Source organism: Protopterus annectens, chromosome 2.part1 (genome assembly GCF_019279795.1).
Source record: "Protopterus annectens isolate FY-2018-M chromosome 2.part1, PAN1.0, whole genome shotgun sequence".
Classification (NCBI taxonomy): Eukaryota; Metazoa; Chordata; order Ceratodontiformes; family Protopteridae; genus Protopterus; species Protopterus annectens.
Genome location: NC_056729.1, coordinates 1,783,478,137 through 1,783,505,920, shown reverse-complemented (window position 1 = coordinate 1,783,505,920; position 27,784 = coordinate 1,783,478,137).

The window sequence follows — 27,784 nt, the reverse complement described above, 5'->3', positions numbered from 1 at the left end:
CTAAGGATTGTTAAGGTCGGTTCTGCACTAAAGCAGACAGCACTGACCAGAAAACAACAGTAGCAGGACATGAAATGGCTTCATTTCATCTCCTGTTTCTGCCTGCTGTCTGCTAAGTACACAAAGCATTTTGAATAAAACTGATAGGGAAAATATATGGATATCAACCACTCCACAACTGCTTTACTGACTTTCAAAGCCAGAACGATATACTGAGTTTTTTGCTCTTTCCTTTTTTTTTTCAATCTTAGTTTTGATTAATTTGTAGTACACAGAGAAGAGGGATCTTGATGCACTACAAAGAATTATGAGTGAGTCAACAGATCATAACTCTCATAGTTCTCGACATTGAAGTCAGGATTCACCTGTTGCACTTCACTCTCAAGCTGAATTTCTTGGCTTTCATGTCTTGAACACATAATAAAGCAGTTAAAATCACCAACCAAACCTCCGTTAGAACTGAGAAATTATGTTAGAACTGGGAAATGATGTGCAGTAAGTCTCCAATAATGATCTTTATGTTTAACAGTAGTAATGGGGGGGGGGTGCTCACTGTAAGGTAGATGTAACGGTGGCCTTACAACTGTGCTACAAAACTGAACAATGCTTTGTAGAGTAGAAAGCTTACATGGCTCACAATTCAGATAAAAAGTGTGTACGCCAGGCTACTGGAAATTTTTGAATTTAAAGTAGTAGTAAGGCAGGAAAAGATATAGGTATCAAAAACCACAAAAAAAGCAACAATGAAAAAGAGAAGGGAGGACAGGAGAAACTGAGAAACTAGGAGAAGTGTCAAGTTTCCTTAAGGTCGAGCTCTGGCAATGCAACCAAATCCAACCCTTTAGAGATGCTAGACACTGTTTTAGTCAGTGATAGTGATGATGAAAGAGTTTAAATTTTAGAGACATGATCACAGATGTAATAAAAGATAATTTCTTCAGAAGTTTATGTAAACAGGGAGGAAATGCAATTGGGTGATCACATTCTAATTATGAACACACTACAAACTACTTATTAGAATCAAACCGCTTGACTGCAAACAGGAATGGTACACTCTTCAAATATAAATATACTTTACATAGGGCCGGTGTTAGAATTTTGGGGGCCCCAGCAAATGTCAAGTTGGGGGCCCCCTAGGCACTTCCAGTATAAGTATCATCCTGTCAGTGCCACACCTCCTAAGAAACCTTTTAGTTTGTGCTGCAAACGTTTAGGAGTAGTACGCACAGACAGACCTTAGCTACAAGCTGTTACATTACAACAGGCCTATATACCACACTTTGCTGCTCTGTCTAACAAAGGGACACTTACAGTCACTGGCATTTAGATGCAACAATGATACATTACAACAACTATATGGGCAGGTCTGGACTTAAATGAAGTGATTGCTAGGCCTACTGTTTCAATGCCCCCCCACACACACACCCTCCAGTCCTCTCCTCTGATCCACCACCTGCTTTTGGGCTCCCCATATCATGCACGTTACTTTTTTCTTCCTTTTCTCACATTTTTCCTTACTCTCAGCTTTTTCAAGAAGCCATAACTTTCTATATGCTCTGAAGTGCATTTTAAAGGGTTTTGTTCTTTTTACACAACCTTTTCATCCAATAATGGCTTGAACAAAAATTATTATTAAGGAAAGAAATTCACTGTTGCTGTTCAGCTTTAGTTTTCTTTGCATTCCTTCAGCATTCCTTTCTCCTAGGTCACAATAAACTAACAAGCCAGTTGTGGAAATACATAGGTCTTATCTGGGAATACTGCCTCATTCCCTAACCACAACAAAAAGACAGTCACTGCCTATACATCCCTCTGGTGTTAGACTAGGATGAAAGCAGAGGTTTAAATTGCCTTAACCATATATTTCAAATGACTGCTGATATACGTATACATAGCATGCTTCCTCACCCCTAACCCTCAAAGTCAGCCCCATGTATATGTGCCTGATGTGTGATTGTAAGAATGATTTCTGTAATATATTCTAATTTGTTGTTCTTAGACAGTACACCACCTTTACACAAGCTATAGTAACCTTCATTTTACGCATCTGAGGTCTGTGAGAAAAGTAAATAAACAATGAAAACACTGTCCTCAGCTCAATCACAAGCTATAATGACTTTATGTGCACACCTCTAAGGTTTGACTGTGATAAAAATTAAAGTTGTAATAATCACACAATCCCCAGATCCCCAGCAGCTTTCTGTACACACACACATTTGAACAGGGATGGTTATAGAATGGGTGTGGTTGAAACCAGAGGCTATTATCAGCTTTATCCTAATTGTATCTTAGCATTGTTCAGGTTAAACAGCTCAATCAGAAAATTGATACTTTTTTTTTCCTTATTTTTCGTTAATCAGCAATAGCTTTTGTGGGGGTCCCCACAGAGTCAAGGATGATTAACGGAGCCCCCAGTATCCATTTATACAGTCTAGTGAGTGGGGGCCACCAGACTCCAAGAAGATCTAAGTGTCTGAATGTTCTGTGATATATATTATGTCTTACTTTTGAAATATAATTACTTGTTAAGTACATTTTTTACTGACACCAGAAGAATAATGTCTGTGATCTGGCATTATTGGGTGCATGCACATATAAAAGTCAGTGATATTTTTTTACACAGACACAAGCATAAGCCATAGCAGTCCAAGTTTTGTAGTTATTTCAGCAAATAGCAATATATTGTGCAACACTGGTACTGCCATACCAGATCAGTGACTGCTGTTTAGCAGTCATCAAATAGTAGCAGAGGTAAGTCACTTATTTACCTTATTAAGCAGTAATGCATACCTGTCACTCTCCCTAATTTCACAGACCTTCCCTGATTTTGTTCATACATTCATTCAGGATTACAGTCAATCCAGACATCTGAGTTTTATACTTATGGTCCAAAACTACGTGTTGATGCAAAAGGTGTTATTCTACTAACTTTTTAAGTGCATTAGTGTAATATTTAAAATGTAGTCCTGATTCTGAACTTTTATTTTATTATTTTTGGGATTGGACTGAATTCTTAAGCAAAGGAATTGAGAGTTATACTATGGTGCTGCGGTAGTGTTGTCGCCTCACAGTTAGACGTTGCCCGTTCGATTCTCAGTTAGAGCGTCTTCTGTGTGGCGACATGCGTGAATGGGCATTCCTTCGTTGAAGGTTGTGTGTTAGGCCCGGCAAGCCAGTACGTAAAAATCTACTGCCAATCATTAGCGGACCGGAGTTCCGCTGTGGCTACCCCTAACTGGGAAAAGCCGAAAGACACAAACAAAACTATCTGGTGTTATGCTTGTATTTATAAAACTCCCTGAAAGAGAAAACCATCCCTGATGATCAAAAGTATCAGCTTTTCTTAAAATCCAAAATTTGCACAGAGAAAAGTTACTCTGGGCTGCTGATCTCTCTAGTGCTTACCTTGGTCACTCTGCGCTGCTGATCCCTCCAGTGCTTACCTTGGTCACTCTGCGCTGCTGATCTCTCTAGTGCTTACCTTGCTCATGTTCATTATCAACTTCATCCTAACATAGTCATATCACAGCCCTGTTCAGGTTAAACAGCATAATTAGTAAATTAATACATTTTTTTCTTCATTTGTTCCCCAACCTGCAGCAGCTTTTGTGGGGCCCCCACACAGTCAAGGATGATTAAAGAGGGCCCCCTGCAGCAATGGGTATAGCAAGTGGAGAAAATGTCCAACAGCAGGATTTAACTACGCCACCTGCATTATGTCAGTGGTAAAATATTTAATAGAATTATGATGCCTGTTACTTGACAAAACACTGTTACTAAAACCAGAAATATCTTTGAATTTTAAAGGAGGTATAAATAAAAGTTATCCATGTGGATTATTAAGTATACAAGAATGCTATACTAGCTTTTGTTGGTTTGACAGACATGTAACAAAATATCAGGATAAGATAACTTGCTGTGGTTGGTGGCCCCCAGCAACTGTAGGGTTTGCTGGTGCCTAAAGCTGGCTATGACTTTACAGCTCCAATAACTCTGTCTTTAAGTTACCACCAATCTGATTATAACCACAAAAAAAACACAATTAAGCGTGTTCATCTTTATTTCTAAAAAAAACTTCATCAGAAATACATAAAATACAAACATTTCCTCTTTTTAAAATATTTAAATACATACATCACAGCCAAGCCTCCAAGTGCAACCAATAAAATGATACTCCTTCCATTCATTCATTAATACCAATGATACACTTAAAATGAACATATACAAATAACATATAAAACACTTACTATTTTAATGAACATTCTTTTAAACTAATTAATTAACAACTCAATAAATATTATTTCCTACTTAGTGCTTTTAATTTTAAGAGGGGGTTGATTCAAATTTTATAACTCAGACCCAGCCAAACTCCAACGTTCAAATATAATTGCCAGTATAATTCCTGTCTCTCCAATTTCAATGGACATGGTCCGCCTCTCTCATCCAGCATTAACTTTTCAATAATAATAAATTTAAAGACATGATTGGAAAACTCTGAAACATGCTGTGTTAATGCATTAGATTCACATTTCTTTTTTATGTCATTAATATGTTCCAAAATCCTGCCTTTTAATTTTACTTGAGTCTTTCTTATGTAGAATAATGAGCAAGCCTCACACAGGGCTGCATAAACAACCCCTGCTGTCTGACAATCAAAACGCCCTCATACTATAAACCTTATATTATTTAGAACAAAGTGCTGTCACTCTAAAATAAACCTACAAGCCAAGCAATGTCCACATTTCGCCATCCTAAAATGTATATTAACGTTTTTAATGAATTAGTTTAAAAGAATATTCATTAAAATAGTAAGTGTTTTATATGTTATTTTAGTATGTTCACTTTAAGTGTATCATTGGTATTAATGAATGAATGGATCATTTTATTGGTTACCCTTGGTGGCTTGGCTGTGATGTATATATTTAGATATCTTAAAAGAGGAAATGTTTGCATTTTATGTATTTCTGATGAAGTTTTTTTAGAAATAAAGACGAAAGTGCTTAATTACATTTCTTTTTGTGGTTATAATCAGATTGGTGGTAACTTAAGGACAGAGTTATTGGAGCCGCAAAGTATATTTATATTTGAAGAGTGCAACGTTCCTGTTTGTGGTCAAGCGGTTTCATTCTAATAAGTAGATTACACTCTAATAAGTTAGTTTCAGAGCTTTAATTATAGAATAACTTTGCCATTTTGCAGAGCACCAGAATGCAGACATGACGTGCTAGTAATATGAGCAACGGATTGCAAAAATCTGAGATGCTATTATCCTAAAAACTGAAGGAATATACATCATCACTGCCTGAATTACAATTGATAGACAGGGTCTCTGTTGTATCAGCATATCTCACAATAGGCTGTTAAGAAGGATAGATGAAACAGAAGGAGAAGGTTTTAAATATTCTGGCAGAGTAACCATTTTATAAGTGCCAGCTTTCCCTACTAGAACTCTTCTAGTTGCTTTGAATTTTTGTACTGGGTGAGATCATAGTTCTGTTGAACAGCTTAGTTTACATTTTACATTCACCTGGTTAAAGGAATGATAGAACTTGTCTAAAAAATTAGAATGCACTTTCTTCTTGGCCGCTGTTTGGAATTATTCAACTAATTTCTGTAAAATACTTGGTTTTACTTGACCATGTCTAATTGAAATCAATATCCTTACTAGGTGATCTAGAAACATCCGGAGTCCTCCAATCAAGGCTGGGAATAATGGTTTCCGCTGTCACTGACACATCCATCTGTCAAGTTGTACTTTGCTTGTCTGCATGCCCAGCAGTTTACAACTAAGTAGTTAACCACTGTTTCACATATTTCATAACACAGACTACTCAACATGTAATGACAGCTCCAATAAGAACCGAAAATGATCCTTTATGTAGCATATTGAACTTTAAACTCCATGAAATCTGTTTGCCTGCATAACATTAGCTCCATATTTGCATATTGGCATCATGGAGAAATTCACATGGCTGGAGATTAACCCTTATGTCACTAGATGGGTTGCTAACTGGATCACAAGCAGAATACATACAATCAAAACTAGGTATGCCAACTCTACTAGCAGACCTGTTACCAATGGTGTTCCACAAGGATCTGTGCTAGACCCCCTACTGTTTGGTATCTTTTTTTCAGAAGTACATGCAAAAGTAGATGGCCTATGGCTTAACGAGTTTGCTGATGACTGCAGACTGGGTACAATCATCGAATCCCCCAAACATGTCAACATACTACAAAATGGGCTTACACAGACAAATGATTGGTGTCAAAACCACGGCCTTAAACTAAAATAAAAAAATGCATTATCATACCCTTCAGCAAAGGATAAACCCCTGCTAATTGCAAATTAATAATATCCCCCTAAGTTCAAACCCAGTGGTGAGAGATTTAGGAACACAAGTTGATAGCAACCTTAATTTTGATTATCAGGTGTCCACAGTAGTAAGGATGGCCTTCTACATTGCATACCTCATAAGCAAGGGTATAGTGTCCAAAGCTAAGGAGGTTATAACTCCAGTGTACTCATCTCTCATCAGACCAGTAATAGAGTACAATGCTCCCTTCTGCATGTACCTCACCAGACATCTGCAGCAACTGGAGAAACCTCAGAGGTTTCTCACCAAGAAAATTCAGGGCCTACAACATGTGACCTACACAGACAGACTGAAGGCCCTATCACTTTACTCAGTATCATATAGACTGCTTAGAGGCAACTTTTGCCTGGCCGACAGAGCAGTCTCAGACCTTGCCTTGATGAAGCTGCTGCACATCCACAAATCCAATGTGACAAGATTCGCTCACTCTAGGGATCTTAACCTAGCCTGTGAATTAACAGGACATGCTGGATTGACAGATATATCTCCCAGAGGTTGCCACTCTTCTGAAACAAACTCCCAATTCATGTAAAACAGAGCCCTCAATGACTGTTTAAGCGTAACCTGAACAATTGGATGGGAAACCATAAATTTACACCAGGGGTTTTACCTATGACCTTTTTGGCCAGGATTCACTGGTGCTGAGCTTAGATTTGCCTGCAAACATAGACTATTTAAACTGGTCCAGAAGAGAACAAGGGTATAACATGGCTAGGCTTATAGAGGCCTTAGGGCCAATAGCCTAGCAACTTCTTATGATCCTATGATGTGCTCTGGGAAGATTGCTCCAGAACAGTAGGCTTCAAGCATAATGTTCAAAGGGGAAACTTGTATACTGTCTTCAAAATTGGCTTTGTAGTAAGTGGCAATGGCTAGTCTTGTACAAATATGTTTAATACCTGAAAGAGTTTGCCAGTTTCTCTGGCAATGTGAGACAGCCATCTGCATAATATAACTACATATCTGATTATTGGTAAATGTGAGGTTTATGTGAAAACAAAACAAAACTATTAAAAGAATAAGTTATAAAGAACAACAGTTAACACTACCAATGTTCATTTGTTACTGAGATAGTTTACGCCATCCTTTACTGTCCCATGCTTCTTGTGAAGCCTTATTTATGACAAGGGTAGTATAACAGTTTTCTGGGGCAAGTTAGAAACAGATTAGCTTTGCTCAGATGTTTTACTTGGGGTGCTTGTTTGCAGCGACATCCAGCTGTCATGAACTGGGCCCAACTGAGACATTATTTCTTTGACTTTGCCCCTGTAGAGTATCTTTTCCTAAGCACTGGTAGAGTTTCTGCATAATTCCAGAAGAGTTCAGTTCTAAGGCACTGTGCTTTTGTTCTGATTCTTCCTGGTGTGTGGTCTCATCAATAGCTGATTGCACACATCTGAGTCCCGGCTGTACATTGTTCTACTAGGATCCCCTTTTCTGTGTCTTACAGGAAAACACATGGGATGCATTAGATTTGTGACCAGTGTCAGATGTTTCTGGGTAAAGAAAAAGAAACATGATTTTGTTGCAATAGAAAACATGAATTTTGACTAAAGGATGAGCTAGAAGCCAATGGAAGTATTGCACAGTCTTTCTTCTTCTTTTGGTTTACTCAGTGTGCCCTTTAATCGTCTACGATAAGGGTAACATGCTTGGGATAAAATAGCTTATAAAGTAATGATATTCACTGCTGATAAACAACTGAACAGTTTATGTAATCTAATCCCGGGGACATTGGTACAAACCCTTATTAACTTACACATGCAGCTTTCATTCCTGTTCAGCCTTACTGCAGTCAGTGATGGGCCTGATACTTAAGTTAGTTGCAGTTTTAGTACTGAGTCTATTCATATCATCTAATCCAATTTATAATCATATTTAACCATATTTTGATTCAAATCCACATAGCAACAGACTGAAATGCTAAAAATTCTCTTACAGTATGCAAACTATCACCGTTAAATGTGAACCCACTTCTCTGCATTCCTCATGTGCTTTTTCCCATTTCATGAAGATTCAGTAGAAACACACCGAAGAATATGAGGGAACAGAATCTTGATCTGTATAAAATTCTTTACTGTTACTTGATCTGGATAAAACAATAAAAATGTAGCAGTATTACAAAACAGTAGCAAGCAATGCAATCAAAGTTAGAAAGTTACTTCCTATAATAAATTATTTCCCCATGTATTTTTATGTAAAATCTGAGTGCTTTTTCTAATGTGACCTTCTTATGATGATGACTGACAGTTATGTGTCAGGATGCGAAGAAGTGAAATACATGCAAAAAAATGAGTGTTTTATTTATGACAGTTATTATTCATAAAGGCAAATATGGTATAATCATTGCATGACAGGTTAAATCTTCTCAAGAGTTTATTTGCATTACTTAAAACATTCCAAAATGATGTTCTAGCTATTAACTGTAATGTTTTCTTAATTAATTAGTCATGAAATTTAAGGAAGAGCTTTTTATAAAGGCTTCCTTCACATAATCATGCTGTTAAACTTGTTCAAAAATATTGCCATTTTCAGACACAAATTATATTGTAAAGAGGATGTAAATTAAGTAAAATTCACAGAGATTTCAAAAAGGACAATAAAATGCAGTCAGAGTATCAGTTTGTTGAAAGGTTCACAGATGCACATATGTCAACCCTTCCACAACTCAGCAGAGTCTAGAAGTATGCCAGATGGCAGCACATGGGAGGAAGGGGGGAGGGGTGCATTTTTATAAAGGAAAAATAAAAATGACACATTAAAGAGATGCTCATTTATTCAGTTCAGTTTTGTGTTGTTAGAAGAAGGAAGATGACAGGGTGTGTGTGTGTTTGTGATAACTTTGGAGGCAAAACATGCTAACACCTTTTTATGATAACTTAATAAGTCTACTTGTCATACACCAAATTACAGAACAGTCTGAAAAGAATTAATGTTAGTAAGGCAATTCAGCATTTCCTGCAGTGTAACATTTAGGGGTATATAGCATGGAAGAGGAACTTGTGTTAATGTCTGTAAGGAACTTTCATTGCAATAGATGGGCTTATTCAAGTACTATATAGGTTTAAAGAAGTATTGAGATAAGCAAATTCTGAAAGCGTTCATGTGTACTTACGTTCGACACTTATAATTTAATTCTACTCAAAAAGGATTGCAGAAAAAGTTAATGATTTTCAAAAGTAAATGATATTCTAGAGTGTTGTGGCACACTGCATCTGAAGCTTTTAAGAACTTTTCATATCAGTAGATCTGAGCACATTCTCATCCTGTCGAATTCCAATCCACATGATGTTGTTCACTATATTATTTTGTGTCTACTTTATTTCATTGAATCTCATTTCACTGAATTTCATTTCACCCCAACCACTTCACTGAAAACACAAATTATTGAACTGCAGTTAGTATATATGGTGCTGTGTAGAGTATGGGAAGGCTAGTAAAAGGTATATGCCCTTTTCCACACTGTAGTGCAATCCTCAAGTTAGTATATATAGTTAGGGGGGTGAGGGGGAACATAGCCCCCCACACTTAGTTTGAGTATATATTGTCTTCTGGAGAGAGTTAGTCATTGGTGTTGTACCTATGCATGTCTATTGTTTAAAATGTACTGTTCTGAAGTTTTTGGTAAAATAGAATATAAAGCAAACAAGGTAGTGGGCTATGCCCCCCACACCCCCCCAACTATATATACTAACTCCAGGATCACACTACAATGAGGAAAAAGCCATATACCTTTTACTTGCCTTACAGTACTCTACACAGTGCCATATATATATATATATATATATATATATATATATATATATATATATATATATATATATATATACTAACTGCAGTTCAGTGAAATGAGTTTTCAGTAATTTGTGTTTTCAGCGATGTGGTCGGGGTGAAATGAAATTTAGTGAAATGAGATTCAATGAAACAAAGTAGACCTGTTATTTTTCATGTATGTGGTATATTATCTACATGTTCCCAGTGCAGACATAAGGCTTTGTAGCATCAAATAAGGCCATAACAGATAAGATATATATGAAACCCGTGTGGTTTTCCTGGATCTCCTTTTGTCCAATAATTTGTCTCCAGATTTGTACCTCGAGTGCAGAACTTCATCTTCTTTACAGTTAGTCTTAAATGATATAATCACACCAAATTCTACTGTTCAGTTCCATCTTACTTTATATCACCATCACTTGCAAACAGTCTAATTTATTTATTTAACATTTGTTTACTGAGAAAGTCCAACTTAGAATGAGCCAATTTTCAGTGGAGGCCCAGAGAGAAATGCTCCAGATACATGTCTTTGTAATGTGGGAGGAAACTGGAGCACCTGGAGGAGACCCACACGAATGCAGGGAGATCATGCAGACTCTGCACAGAAGGCACCCTAGCCGAGAATTGTACATGGAAAACCTCTTGCTGTTAGGTGACAATGCAAACGACTGTACCACTGCACTGTCTGTCATATTATACAGGTTATTAATTTATTCATTTTTCTTTCTAGTTATTTATTTGTTAACTTTATGAGTAAATTGGGCCTTCTCTGATCCTTTTGTGCCGTGATCTGGACCACAAAATGTATGAGTAAATGCAATATATATACAGATAAGTTTGTGTAGTCAATGAACGGGTAACTTTTTAAAGTCAAGTGAAACTGAGCAGTACCCTCAAAAAATCATGTAGCCATGAGAAGAATATGCATACTAGAGGGATTTAAGATCAGACTCTGGACATATGACGCAGAAACATTAGCTACTAGCTAACATGGTATTCAGCCATCTGCAGATGGATACATCTTCTATTTGCTCTCTTTTTCTGATTCCAGTGGTGATCTTAGACTGAACATCTAAGTCATGGATGAAAAGCACCTATGTACCAAATAACCACAACAAGTCCATGACCATCCCTTTGGTATAATAAAGGGCTGCTTGTGGACCTGTTGTTATTATTTGGATATCATATTTAGTTGTTTACACAGTATATTTGCACCAGTTTGTTTTGCTTCTTAAACATTTTTTTAATTTTATTTTTGTTTTAAACATGCAACCCCTTCTAAGCATAATTGTTTCTTCTGTGTGTAATACAGGAACACTGGTTAAATCACTTGATTAGAATTACACAGCAGACAGAGACAAGATCATCAAATGCAGGCCTACATGCTGAAACTCATTACCAACTCTGAGTTTCGGCTGGATTAGTGGGATTCACTGTCTACTATCTATTTAAGGCCTCTGGAGGATTTACCCGGTATCTAAAACTAATAATTAACAGGTACAACTCACAACTGCTGTACAGCAGTAGGTCCTAACTACACAATTACACCTCAAGTGCTTGCTTTGCTCCCTGAGGCTACAAATGAATTTTTTCAGTTCACACCTTGATGCAGCATGTTAAATATTGCACTTCATTCTCATAGACTGTAAACAGTAAGCCAAATTGTCCATCTCAGCTCTAAAAGTCACACCATAAAATTTGATGTAATACCTACAACCTTTTTCTCTCGTTATCTGAATTCACTTCAGTTATATGCAGCTTAAGTTTCCATACTGGTATCAGTTGAATATATTTGTAAACATTTTTGAGCTAAATAGTTAAAGGGGAACAACACCTACAGACTAAGAAAAAAAAAAGATATTTCATCATGTCTTGAGGTTTTCTACATTTTAACATCACTTTTGGACTCTACATACATTTATTTATATTTTTAAATTTAATTCCATAGTCTGCCTACATGGGGTCCGGCATCTTGATTTCTTAGTCTACCTCTAGGTATCCGACATGCAGTGTTTGGCTTTAAAATATTACATCATAGCCCCTAAGCTCCTGTCAATGCATTGACTTTACATGTGTTTTCACATATACCCTGCTTTCTTTAAGTCAGTCAGGGTTAATTGCTATTTCTTGCTTTTCAGTGACTGCTTAATTATTAAATATTAGTCCAATCCACTTCAAAAATTAATAGAACAAGTCTTGTATCAACCTAAATTTTCTAGAGAAATGTAAAACTCTAACGCCTGGCATTATTGAGTGATGGTAACCCTCAGTGATTTACCATAATATCAAAAGCAGTCCTGAAGAACATGGCTCAGTACCAATCCTCCATTCTCACCTTACAACGTTTGCTCATACACGATAAACAAACACCCAGCAAGACAAGTCACCTTAGCTCCTCCAGTGAAACACCTTTCCAATACAAAAGAGTCTCTCCTTCTCTGTTTACAACTTATCAGTTTAACCTCATCTCCATTTCCTCATCCTTATCACTTAAATCCAATTTGCCTCACTACACATAAATAAATATATATATATATATATATATATATATATATATATATATATATATATATATATATATATATATACACACTCTGACAAAATGGGGACCCTGCTGCAGAGTTTTACCTGTTTTATGCACTCGGCTTTATAGAGTCCTGAACACATTGCAGCCACTTAAAATCTCTATATTCAAACAAAACACATTAATACAGTTTTGTTCTCACACAATTTTGTTCCTTTTTATAAAAGGACTTGAATAAAAGAGCTACTTTCACTGAAAAGAAAAGGTAAAGAAAATGTAAAACAAATGCAACTTAAAAAAGCAGATAGTAGCATGAATGGCACGGTGGTGCTGTTGCTAGTGTTTATTACTGGGCACTCTGTAATTTTACTTAGTTTGTTTTATGTGATTAAGGCATTTAGTTCTTGCTAGGGGCTGCCACTGTGAAACAATTGTGATATCTAAAGCTTCAAATAAATGGATAAGCCGAAAGGGGTGTTTGTCTAGGTCTTGGTTACCAGCTAAGGCCAGCCTTGGGTGGCTTCTACTTTTTCTAGTTATGGTTTCACCAATTTGTTAAGAATGTATCACAAATAATGGACCTCTATCAGGTCTGTGGCACACTTGAGGAGATTAGCATTAAAGGTTAGCCTTGCTAAGGAAAAGTACCAGATGTCGTTTTGCTATTAGAGCTAAATTACAGAACAACAGTAAATTAACATCATGGAAAAATCAGAGACTGACAGAGAGACCATATTTCATCACGCTGAATTCCTATCAAAAAGAAATGTCTGACAGCACATAAAACATCCAAATATAGAATAACTACACACCTATGGTATTTACACTACATTACACTTAAGTATATTGAAAATGAGTTCACATAAATCCAAATGAAACTGTACTGGTTTTAATGGATTAAAGATTTTCTGAAATGTGACACAAATTGCTTGGTTGTAAGATTTAAATGTATGGAATAATAGTAAAAAGGTGAGTCTCAAAGCAATTTAGAAGAATAAATTTGAACAAAATTGTCGTGATAAATACTGTAACTTTGCAGTAGAATCTACTGATGATTTCTGGATTGGGTGGTGGGGGGGTGATCTGAATGGTTAGACATTAGACTTGAATATGGAACCATGTCAGTTGGTGCATTTAACAGTCATTATAATGGATCAATATGACAAAGAAAGACTGTATTACGGAGACAATTCCAAATGCTATTTCTGTGGTGACTCAGGGCAAGAAAGTATGTGAAATGTATGGCAAGATGAGTCATTCTAAAAGGACATTATTGTTGACTATATCAAATTTAATAGTAAGGTCCATTTTTGATGGATTGCCCTATGTGAATAGCCAAAATGATTCTAATAAATGCTTGAACGCAGACTCTAATGTACATATAGCGGAAAATGATTATGTGAATGACAGCACAATAGAAATGAAAAAAAAAAGATTGCCAAGGAATATGAGTTGAGAAGTTGTAGACTGAGGCAGATATTACTAAACAGAAGAGATTTAAAATTTTAGAAGTAAAATTGGAGGAATCATGGGAATTGGAGAAAGCTATGGGGAAGGAGAAGGAACTTATAAAAGAATCAGAAACTATTGGAGGAAGAGTCATTATAAGAAAGTGAAAGATTAAGTTTTAGGTTCATAGGTTCATAGGTAGGTACTAGGCTATCTGCCCTAGGGCATTTATAAGCCTAGCCAGAGTTTGTTGGCTTTCGCCTCCCTTTTAGACTAGATTCCTGGGCCTCTGTCCAGCAGGGCCATAGAAGTGATCCCAGGAGTAAATTTACGATTTCCCATCCACTCATCAAGATTTCTCTTGAAGAGTGTCAGTGAGGGGCTCTGCCTAACATGGACTGGGATTCTATTCCAGAGCAAGGGAAGCCTTTGGGATATGAATCTATCCCTCCAGCATGCCCTGTTTATTGTTGTGCTAAGGTTTAAATCCCTGGAGTGTGTAGCTCTAATGGATTTGGTTTTCTTGAGGTGGAGCATGTCCAACAATTCCGGGTTAGACATGGCCTTGAACGTCAGGCAGAGATCGCCTCTGAGTAGTCGGTAAGCAACTGAGTAGAGCAAGAGTTTCTTTAGTTGAGCTGCATAGGGTATCTGTTTGAGGCCCATGATCCTCTTGGTGAGGTATTTTTGAGGTCTCTCCAGCTGATGCAGGTGTCAGGTAAGGTACATCCCAAATGGGGCATTGTACTCGATTATGGGCCTGATGAGCAATGAGTAGAGGGGGTACAATGACCTCTCTTGATCTAGATGTGAACCCTTTTGTGATTAGGTAAGCTATATATAAGGTTTTTCTAACCACTTTGGTAATGTGATTGTCAAAGGAGAGGTTACTATCTACTTGGGTCCCCAGATCCCTAATTACTTCTTCCGTACTTGGTGGATTACCTCCTATGAGGTAGTTTGTGGGCACTTTATTTTTCCCAAAGGGGATGACTATGCACTTTTTGGCATTTAGCTTGAGGCCATGGTTCTGACACCAGGTATTTGTCTCCGTAAGGCCCTTCTGGAGGATGCTTGTGTCAGCCGGAGAGTAGATTATGGCTCCGAGTTTGCAATCATCTGCGAACTTGGTAAGCCACAGTCCTCACGTGTTTGCCTGTACCTCATAGAAGTATATACTGAGCAAGAGGGGTCCCAGGACTGAGCCCTGTGAGACGCCACTTGTAACCGGTTTAGAGTTGGACATGGCACCCGCAACTCTGACCATGTGAGTTCTATCCTTGAGCCAGTTTGTAACCCATCTTGTGATATATGGGTTAATATTTAAGCTGGTAAGCTTATTTATGATGCCAGAGTGGGGTATTGTGTTGAAGGCCTTTGCGAGGTCCAGCTAGGCTGTGTGGACTACCTTTCCCTCATCTATGGCTTTGGTAACTGTTTCAAAGAAGTCAACTAGATTTAAGAGGCAAGATCTGCCTTTAACAAAGCCAAATTGGGTAGGGTTCAGTGTTTGGAGGTTCCCAATGTCTTTGTTTATGAGATCCATGATGATGCGCTCCATAGCCTTGCAGACCAGGCTAGTCAGGCTTATAGGGCAATAGTTCCCGGGATCCATTGTGGCGCCACCTTTGTGGAGCGGGTTCACTATTGCTGTACGCCATTCTTTGGGTACATAGCCTGTGCTAAGGCTGAGTTGGAACAGTGAATTTATGTGAGGGTTTAGTTCATTTTGGAGATCGTGTAAGATGCAGCTCGGGATACCATCTGGTCCCATTGATGCTGTGTTTTTTACTTTGGAGAGGGCTGCTTTCACCTGTGTGTCTGTGATGCCTGGGGGACTGCATCCTTCTGGGACAGACACTGGCCCTTTTGGGGGGGAAGGGGGGGTAAAGTTTGCACTGAACCTGTCCGCCAGGATGTTGGCAATGTCCGTGGGTTCAGTGTATTTTGTGCCATTTTGCACCAGCTCAGATCATATCTGAGAGTTGCCAGCCAGGTTCCTGACGTAGCTAAAGAATGCCTTGTGATTATCTTAAGAGTCTTTGGCGATTTTTCATTCAAAGCTAGCCTTTGATGATTTTATGAGGTATCAAAGTTTCTTGCTAGTACTGATCAGGGATGCCTTCCCTTTTTGTTTTTTCAATAATAAAACACAAAAAGTGAAAGAGAGATGTAAGATATTGACAATAAATGTTAACAATATGAAAAGTTTCATACGGTGGTGTGTCATCTTCTGCTGGATTAAAAAGCAAGGGATTGACATTTTATTTTCTGCAAGATTTGCAACTGAGACTGAAATGAGAACATTTAAAATAATATGGGGAGGCAAAGTATTTTGGACTTTTTGGACCTGACATTTTTTTGGAGAGAGAGACATACTTCTTAGGGAGGTCATAGATGTTGCTACAAAATGGATAATCATACCAGGGGGTGTACTGATATGTTTAGAGTGTGTTAAACAAGGGAAGTTATTTAGGATGTGTGCACTGTAAACCGCAGTTAGAGATAACACAAGAGCAGAGCAATTTCATAGGCTAGTACTAGGCTAACTGCCCTTATGGTCCATTTTAAGCTGAGCCAATTACCTTATGTGAGAATCAAACCCTGCACCTTATGATTGTAAGGTAACTACTGTAACCATTATGCTAACACCCCCCATTTAAAAAAAGTTGAACATTATTTAATGGTGAATCCTGTAAGAATATGTGCAGGAGATTTCAGTTGTGGCTTGGAGCAAGGAGGTAGAAAGAAAAGGAACAATGAAATTAATTTAACATTAAAAAAGGTTAGTGTGGAGTAAAATGGTAGAATGTTTAGATCATAAGGATATTTTCAAGCAAACGGGGAGCAAGAAGGCAGAAACAAGAGGAACAAAGAAACTTAATTTAATAAAATTATCATGAGAAGAGCAGACTTACAGGTCATGAAGCAAGCATGGTAGGCCCATTCGAGACGAGAGACTGGGACAAAGACTAATTTTTTTTCTATGCTCAAGAACATTAAAGAAAGTTCTAGTGTGGCGTAAAATGGTGGAATGTTCAGCTCACAGAGCTATGTTCATGCAAATGGGAAGCAAAAGAAGAAAGTAGGGAAATGTATTTATATTTGATACAATGTTTCTAGTGAGAACAGATATAAAGGAATGGTATGAAAAGATATATTTATGCTTGAAATAATTTTCCTAAAGAGAACAGACAGCAAAGGGTACCATATCAAGATGAGAGTTTGCTATGAAAGTTGGACTTCAACAGTGAATATATAACATTAAGAGTAAAATACTAGAACAAAAGGAATGGGAAGCATATATAACAGATAGAGCCATTAGACACTGCATTAGAAGGGGGAAGAGACACAGTGTTATAGGCAGAAAAGACAGCTATATAAGAAATATAAAGAAATGATGAGGGAATGGCTGAGCAAACATTGTTAAAGAACATACAGAAGAAGTGAATCCACTATTAAGCAAAGAGACAGAAAGAAGGTTATTCTTTTACAGTCAAAGTGGTAGATAAAAGAGGGATATCTGAGGCACAGGAATCTTAAGTAGGCATGATAAGAGACTAACATCTTTATACTAAAAGTGGAGACAGTTCTGCCCTCCTGCAGTCACTGAGATAATTACAAAGTGGTATGTGGACATCTGCTACACCTCAGATAGTCATGAAAGCACATGTTAATGTTGCAATTGCAGTTGCCTTACTGTAAATTGTATTTTAAATTGTTCTGAGCATTTTTTTCTTCCTTTTTTATTTATTTTTCCTTTAATTTTAGCTAATCTGGGCACAACTTGTTTTGTCCAGGCGTGAGAGTAAACTAATTGTTGTAATTTGTTGGTCTCTATTTACTCTAATTCAGAGGTGTTTCTTTCTGTTTGATTGTTTGCTATTTGCTACATGGACCAGTGCACCACTAATGTTTTTATACTAAAATTCCAGAGAGCTGTGCCTTTGTGCACTTCCTGAGAGATTACAAAGCAGTTTATTGATTGTTTGCTATTTACTACATGGACTTTTAGTGAATGCGGTGTCATGCCAAGTTTTACTGAGTAGTGAGTATTGTGATTATTGTGTGGAATTTCAGTTTTTCCCTTCGGTCAGTACCACATCCTATTGTTAGCTTCAGGCTCATTTCTGTACAGGGTTAATTCATCTTATTCCGATCAGTACTAGGTTGTAACTGACTATGCTGGGATGCACATTGTTACTGTAAGGAGACTTTGCTCTCTACTTTTTATATGCAGGTAACCACCGTTACAGTGGTAGTTGAGTGGTAGTCCCACCTTCAACCTTCTGTATTGTGTTAATCATCCATCAGTCTTTCCTTAGGGTTTATCACTCAAATGCACTCGATATTATGGAGGGTCTGAAAACTAGCCCCCTCCTCATCAACCTTGTAGCCCCTAGTATGTTAAGGAACTGTACGAACAACATCACGCTCACTGAAAATGAACTCTTGATCGATGTGGGATATTCTGTCTCTGAAAGGGGAGTAAATACATAGTGAATAGGGTGGGAGGGTGGCCTAATGGTTAAGGTGTTTGCCTTACAAACACAAGGTGCAGGGTTTGAATCTCACAAGGGATAATTGGCTAGGCTTAAAATGGCTCGCAAGGGCAGTTAGCTTAGTACTAATCTATGAACCTATGAACCTATGAACTTGGAGGCATTCTTCTCTGGGTTTACAGCATGTAGTCAGCATCGCATCATCAAACATTCACCCATACAAATGCGCAGCCTCCTCAAACTCTTTAGGTATTAGAATAACCATAAGAATATCTACTACAAGCACACCTACATCAGCAAATCACCAACAATAAACCACCCCTAAATCTAACATTTATAGTTTATCTCCTGGTAAGAATGTTGTAGTAACTGTTGACTCTTTTTGCTAGACAAACAAATTCCACACTCATCAGACTGGAGAGGGTTACAGTTTACTGCCTCTCAGGAGCAAGGATTTGTGATGTAACAAGGGCCCTTAAGACCCTTTTCCTTAGCAAGTATGACTGCAAAATGATAGTAGTCCGTGTGGGAGTAAACAAACTGGTACAAAAAACTTTGGGGGACATGCAGAAAAACATGCTGGAACTTGCTACGCAAGTTTCAGATAACACACTGGTTTTGAGTGGAATGCTTATTTCATCGAGAATGATGCCCAGATATTACGAAAAATAATTATGTTTAGAAATTGGCTATATACCTGGTGACATTTTAGGGGGTTCCAGAATGTATCGGCCTGGGTTGAGATGATCAACAGCCCAACATGATTTGCAAAGGATGACCTGTATCTCTTGTTGAAAGATTTCTGCATACTGGCTAAAGCCTTTGGTGCCTCCCTAGCATCTTTTTAGGGCCGAGGTCATCTGATAACATCAAGCTTAACAAATACATCAAATCCAAATAGAACAAAACCAGCTTGTCTCCTCTGAATGCCAGGAGCCTAAACAAAAAAATCAAACAAACAAAAAAAATAACTGCCTTATTCTGGGGTGCTTCTGCACCTGGAATGTGTCCATGTACGTGTAGTTTGTGTAGTTACTGAGGTATGACTCAAATGTAAGGAAATCACTCTTGATCTAGTCCTTACTAACATAGTCCCTACCTGCTCCATTCCCCTAGCGTAATTCTCACTAATTAAGTCTGAGCACCAACTTGTGATCCAAACTTGCACTCCCCCGGTGGCCAACATCACTCTCTTTAGAGACTTCAAAAAGGTGAGCCTTCTACAATAATATGATAAAATCTTTAAATTTACCCATGACATTCCCACAGTTGATCCTAAATATGCAGCCAATAAGACTAATGATTGTTTATGACCATTTAATCAAATGCATTGACCTAGCAGTTAATAGTAGAACCAAACACATTAGAAAATTCAGAAATTAACCACCCTGGTGGTCAGTTGACATACCCAAACTTTATAACAAAAGGAAGAAACTCCTTAAAACACCAAGCAGGGCTGGAACTGCCCAACATGAGAATAGTAGAAAAACCTCACAAAGAAACTGAAGGCCGGTATATGGGCCAGTAGAGTATTCCATAAACTGAAGTTAGCATCTCAGACAAAGGGTAAATACATTTTCACCAATACCCTCTATACATCCATTCAACATGCCACCCTAATACAATATGCAGATGATTCTACTCTAATTTGCACATCTGACAACATGGTACACCTCTGAAGAATTAACTTTAAGGTAACTTTAACACCCACATGGCTTCGTAACTCACAACTCATGTTCAACTCAAAAAAGACCAAACTAATACCTTTTTCCCTTCAAACCCCTCTCTCAGGAAAAAACAAAATTTAAAGCCCCCTCTCTTGATAATACAACCATGGATGTCACTTCTCATAGCAAATTATTAAGGGTGATAGTGGATGAAAATCTCACATCGAACCTGCATATGCAAAATTGCATAAGAAAAACTCATCAAAAACTAGGGATGCTTTACAGAGCTAAAAACATTCGCACCGATGCAGCTAAAACTACACTTACCACTACTTATCTCCTCCCCACACTTTTTTATGGCACTCCCATCCCATACCTCACAACTGTACAGATTTGTGCAGAATGTTCAGATTTTTGCTTTTTATTTTTGGTCCGTTTTTCATAAAATTGTGGTTTTCAGAAAAATTAATGACAATTCATTAAAGATCAAAGTTAAAAAATAATAACAGACATTTGAGTTTCAGACTTCATACCATTCAGAAAATTCATGCTAATGTAAAACCTGTTATTCTATCAACTTTCCAAGCTTGTAAGAGCAATCTTTAAAAATTGTTCCTGTTTTTGGGCCTTCATCCCACTTTTAATCATGGCTTTGTCCAGATTTCTTGCTCACAGAGTTTAAGAGGTATGATCCTTACTAACTAACAGGCTTCACAAAAATTTAAATTTGAAGGATGCTATAACAAAGTTGCTAAATTTGCAGCAAATACCCCTTTCTGAACCCACCACTGTATAGCACCAAAAGCCTAAATTAGTTAGAACATCAGCTAACATACACAGCTTCTTACCACCTATAAAATTACCCAGCATCCATCTGCCTGTGCAGCACTAAAAAACCTTCTACACAACTATGTTCCCAGTCAGTCATTGCGATGCAGTGACCAAAAACTCCTGTCTGTCTACAAACTTTTCAAATCTGCTTGGCATTGTCTGTACTCGTACACGGTTTCTAAGGCCTGGAACTCCTTACCTGTATCCATCAGGTCAATACCCTCCCTCTAAGCTTTCAAAACCACTCTGAAAGACTTCCTAGCTAAAATCTGGGTCTGTTCTTGCTCAAAAGCAGAAAAACTATATCCCTAAATGTGTACAAGTACTTTATATTCCTTATAACTCTTTACTCTCCTTTTTTCACCTACTCCCTTATTTCTATCAAATTCCTTTCCCTGAATTTCTGTCTTATACCATAAGCCTGTTTTCCCTCACTTCATATTGCAGTTGCCGTTTGTATTAGACTTATTTGTCTTTAACTTCTCTACAAACTGTCTAAAAGTTCTCTAAATATTAAATGATTGTCATATAACTCGTATCAGTTCTTAACCAGTGTTTTTATATTATGTCTAATTCATTATAATTATTTAAACTGCGGATGTTTTTGTTTTATTTTGAAGATTGTAAAATTATTATTCTTAAAATGTTTTGTAATAATTTGGAGCTTTTCTCCTTGGGCCTCTGCTGAAAATGGGCTTCTACCTAGTTGGACTTTCCTGGTAATCAAATGTCAATAAATAAAAAAGTAAGTCCTTCTAAAGGTAAGTTAGAAACCTAAGAAATAACTTGCAACATTGTTTTGAACGTTTCTACAATGGGGCACCCCACTCTAACCCAAATGAGACTGCAGATACTCTGGAAAATATATTTGCTGCCAGTTTCTCCACTAAAACTCCCCTCTCAGCTCCAGTCATCCCTGAATCACTCTTACTCTCTATCATTATAATTTGTCCTAACGGTAATTTTACAGACCAAAAACACTTCCTGTATGGGTCATAATAACAGACCAAGCTGTCTAACATGCTCTTGCAGAACCCTTCCTTAACCTGTTTAACCTAATCCAACGTACTGCTGTAGTGATGCCTCTCCAGAAGTGTGAACCCACCACTGACCCTGGAAGCGACAGTCTTATCAGTTGTATGAGTCTGATCTGTAAAGTGCATCATTATTGGCTTCATTAATCTTGACATCATATATCTCATTAGACTCGACCCACAACTATTTGTTGTTATGAAAAGTAGATCATGCCTGCTAAATCTGGCAAATTTCTTTGAGATGGTCACACAGTTAATGGACAGCTGTTATACAGTCTATGTTACTTATCTTTGTTTGGCCAAGCATTCAATGCCCCATCACTTGAAAGAATTGTAAAAGAGCTATCAGCCTTAAACACTAATCCCTGCACATTGTTTGTGTAGCAGATGCCTTTTTTAACAAAGAAAATATGACCAGTGGTGTCTCCCTGAGATCTGTGTTTGGTTGTCTCCTGTTCAGCATTTATTTCTCTGATATCAAAACTGAATACAAGGATCTTTGTCTGACCTATTTTGCTGATGACTACAAACTGTGTGTAACGGTGAAAACCCTTTAAAATACAATAATAAACACCTGGTGCAAGGAAAAGGGGCTGAAATTAAACACAAAGACCTGTAGTATTATCCACTTTGAGAAATAGGAAATCACTGTAGCCTACAGCATTGACAATATCTCATTATCACGTGAAACAATGATCAGAGATTTGAACACCTTGATAGATCGTTCCCTTTCCTTTGATCACCATGTGTATACTGTAGTCAGGAAACGTTCTATATTTCACAACTAGTTGCTAAAGGCATCTTTTTCAAATCCTTGGAAGTGATTTTTTTCCCCCCTTATTCAGCTCTGGTCAGTTCCATTGCAGAATATAATACATTCTTTGCCATGTACCTCACTAGACAGATTTAATCAATGGAAAACTCCAGAGATTTCTAGCCAAAAACATCTCTGGTGTCAAGAATCTTAGTTACTGAGACTAAAAGACTTGTCCCTGTACTCTGTATATTATAGACTCCTAAGGTGAGATTTGTGCCTCACTTACCAAGCCTTTAGAGATACTGTTATCCTTGTACTGTATATTTTTTCCTCAGCGAGTCAAATATTACAGCTAATACATCAGGTAATAAATAAACCATGATGGAGGGATAGGTTCATCACATAGTATTTTTTTCTGCTATGGAGTAGACTTCCCCTTCAAGTCAAACAATGTGACTACTTGCTTTCCTTCAAATGTAATTTGGACAGTGGATAGGTACCCTAAAAGTTTACACTGGGATTTACAAAACTCACCCTCCTGGAAAATGGCCATAAGGCCTGGATATGGTTATTTGGTAAGGTATACAAGGCCACAGATTGCCCTGTATATCCTATTACTGCAAGAAATCAGGACAGAGCCTAAAATAAATGCTGGGGTTGGATAGGCCCTAAAATAGGAAGCATCTATATCACATCATCGAATACATGAATATCGAACACTCACATGAGCGAATATTCACGTACTTGAAAAAGGTATTGTGGGGGGCTGTGACCCCCACACCCCATGCTAAATATATATTCCTACTTTGAGATCGCACTACAGTGAGGAAAGGGCCAAACCCGATCTTCACTGTACCGCAAAAAAAAAAAATCATAAACTTCGAGTACGTGAATATTCACTCATGTGAACATTGGATATTCACATATTCGATGAAGTGATATAGACCCAATAGGAACAATATTGCTCTTAGAAAGGTGCTTGAATAGTAGGTTTTACATTAGCATGCATTTTCTGAAGAATATGAAGTCTGAAACTCAAACATTTCTCATTATTTAGTGACAATAGTCCGTGGTGATTTACCAGAAAACCAAAAAATTTATGAAAAACCATCCAATAATATGAGACATATCTGGACATTCTACTAAAATCTGGGTAGTTGAGAGGCATGGCAATGATCCTGAAAGAATTATGTGAACAAAAGGAAATTGAAAAGTCTGGTTTGGGGATAGATAAACAAAATAAAAGTGAGACAGATATTATTATAGATGGTCTGGGTAAAGTTAAGCTAGCGTTTGCATCAGGCATAGATGAATTACAGTATAGTTTTGATAAGACATTTAATGATGAACATCTGGGAGTGTTAAGAAAATGTTTACAGGAATGGTGGTCAGTGAGAAGTAATGGGTGATGTTAAACAATCAGAAGCATTTGTCAGCGTTAATGCAGGCTAGAACATTTTGAGGAAAAAGAAGTGTAATTAAGTAAAATAACAGATTCTTTAGTAGAGCAGGAAATGTGCAGCATCGGTAAAGGACATAATATACACATGAAAAATAATGGAAGTGAAAGCAAGACACAAGGAAGGGAGACTGAAGGAAATATATTGAATGCCTTCAATAATATAGACCAAAATTCTTACAGTTTTGCAGCATACCTCTCAACATCTTAGGGCAAGAAAACCGGAAAAAGCCATAAATAATGGGGGACAAAGGACAAAAATAGGGAACATTTTTAGATATTGCTGTTACAATGATAGAAAATTAATGGAATAACACATTTTGCATTATCATGAATTTTCTGATGGGTATGAAGTCTAAAACTCAAATGCCTGTCATTATTTTCTGACTTCAATCTTCAATGACTTGCAAATGATTTGCCAAGAAATCCAAAGTTTTATGAAAAACAGACCAAAAATATGAAGCAAAAATCTGGACATTCTGCAAAAATCTGGACAGCTGAGAAGTATGTTTTGGACAGAATTTTTTTAGGACTGGTAAATGAAATATATGACAATTCTTTTGTTTTTCCAGGTGTCAGTGTAACTTTGGAGGGGGGAAACTGAGATGCATAACAGTCCACTATTATTTTGATTGATTCTAAACATAGCAATAACAAAACAGGTGCCAGCCAAAGGTGACAGAATGAAGATGAATGAAAAGGTGTAATTGCTCACCTGTTTTCCCTCAGCTGATGATTTGGTATGCACTATAAATGGAAAAGGAACTGTAGTGTGAGTAATATTTGAATTGCAGAAAATTTTGAATAGGATAGGGCTTTCTCTAAATTAGACAAAATTCAAGGATTTTGCTAACAGATTAGTGAAGGTGGAATAAAATTCAGTATGACAATTAAATTTTTGGAATAAAATTTGGAGACTGGGAAGCTGTTAGAAATGAACGGGAGAAGATGGTAGATAAAATTAAAATGTGGTTGAAAGACAAACACACTTTATAATATGACTTACAGGAAAATGTATCTGATAGGGCTAGATTTATCAAGAAAGATGTTATTATTTGCAAGTGTACCCTTTACTGGGGAAGCTGGAAGCAGTCTGTCTGGGATTTAGATAATAATTTTTTGGGTTCAAGATTAAATCTAATCAATAGGGGAATATATACAGATGAAACAGGCAGGGACTTAAACATGCAAAAAATATAGCATTATTTTGAGTTGATTACAGTTTATAGTTAAGACAGTACTAGGACAAGACGTATTTTTTTAAGGAAAGTGGTTCAAAGAAATTGTGAAAATGCTGCAGATGAGTTGCTAGAAAAATGGAGTAAGGAAATGTTAAAAGGTAATATTCAACATGAATATTGTAATACATTAAGATTCTGCAAGGGAGGCATTAAGCACAAGTGTAAAAAAAGAGATTTATGATAGTATTTTAAAGAAATATGTATTTCTTAGATGGAAAGCTTTAGAGTAATCAGTAAAAGAGTATATTGTGAATTAGTCTCTGAACCTGGAGTCTGGGACTTGTGGAGACTGACACACAGGAAATCACCAGTGAAAGGAGAAATGAGGTAAAAATGGAGGAGGAACAAGTCTGCATTTATGAAATATATGAGGAGAAGGAAATGATAAATCACATTTCAAGAAATGTTATCTCATATTACTGGAGTAATATCCACGTATCACATAGTTCACAAAGTCAGTGTGCCACACAGTCACAGCCCTTAAGGCTAAACAACACACCTAATACACTTGTAATACGTGACTCTGTTGTCAGACACACTGACGTCCCACTCACCAGGCTGAACAAGGAGAAGGTCACTGTAAACTGCCTGTCGGGTGCCAGGATCCACCACATAACACAAGCACTCAGGTCACTCCAAAGCAAGTACAAATATGACTCCGTCATTGTCCATGCTGATGTGAATGACCTGAGATGTACCTCCCTGGACTACATGAAAAGAGGCATAGAGGAGCTCTCTGATCATGTAGCCCAGGCCGGTATGACCCTGACCTTGAGTAGCATCTAACCCTCACCAAGAATGATGCCACAGTATAAAGACAAAATGATCAATTTTAACAATTGGCTAAAGTATTGGTGTCATTCAAATGGGATCCAGTGCCTGTCAGCCTGGGATGACATGCTCGACAAGCCACGTTGCTTCGCTAGGGACGGCTTGTACCTGTCACCCCTGGGCTTTCAAATATTGGCTAAGGCTCTTGCCACTCCCATAGTGCCTTTTTTAGGCAAGGCTCAAAAGACAAACCCACCTCCATAGACAACACAAGAAAAAAGAAACTAAGGGTAATGCTGCTCAATGCCAGAAGTCTAAACCTCAAGATGCACGCACTCGAGGCTCTCCTCAGTATGGAGAATATCAATATCTGTGCAGTAACAGAAACCTGGTTCAAGGCTCCTGAGAGCACCCCAGCACTACCAGGTTATACCTCATACCATGCTTTATGGCCCCAAAATTCAGACCAAACCACAAAGGAGGGGGAGTATCCATATTCATCAAAGATACCCACACCTCCAGGTTAGTGGCACTGCACGAAGCATTGGAGACCATCCATGTGCAACTAACAGTGGGCAAAACTGCCTTTCAGTTTGTAGCCTGCTACAGACCACCCTCCCAAACTCAGGAACCCCACTCAGCTTTCCTGAGAACACTGGAGAATATGAAGGTCTCTCCAAACACCATCATATTGGGTGACTTCAACTACCTAAACATAGACTGGGTGCACTACTCAAGCCTCAATACCCTCACCCAATGGTTCCTAGAATTTATAAACTCAAATGCTATGGAACAACTGGTTACCACTCCCACAAGAGGGGAAAACATATTGGACCTGATCATCAACAACATGGGGACTCTATGTTCCATACCAGGGGTATATCCCTCATTGGTAAGATCTGACCATAAATTAATCTCACTGGACATCCATATCCCATCCCCACCCACAGCCAAGGAAACCACGGTGAATAACTTCTCAAAAGCAAACTTCACACTTCTCAAAACCGAGGTGGAATCCTTCAAAGCCCCCGGGCCAGTGAAAAATACGGGCCAAACCACAGAATCCTTTACAAACGCATTCTATGGACACCTACAGGAATGCATGGATCATGCTATCCCAAATAAAATCAAGACTCACTCCTCCAAAGGCAGGAGACCTGTCTGGTGGACCCCAGCCATAAATAAGCTATACAACAGAAGGAGGAAGCTACTACATGATAGAGCAAAATCCCAAAAAGGGAAGGCATCTCTGATCAGTACTAGCAAGAAACTATGATCCCTCATAAAATCATCTAAGGCCAACTTTGAAAGAAAAATTGCACAAGACACTAAAGATAATCACAAGGCCTTCTTTAGTTATGTCAGGAACCTGGGTGGCAACTCCCAGATATGCTCTGAGTT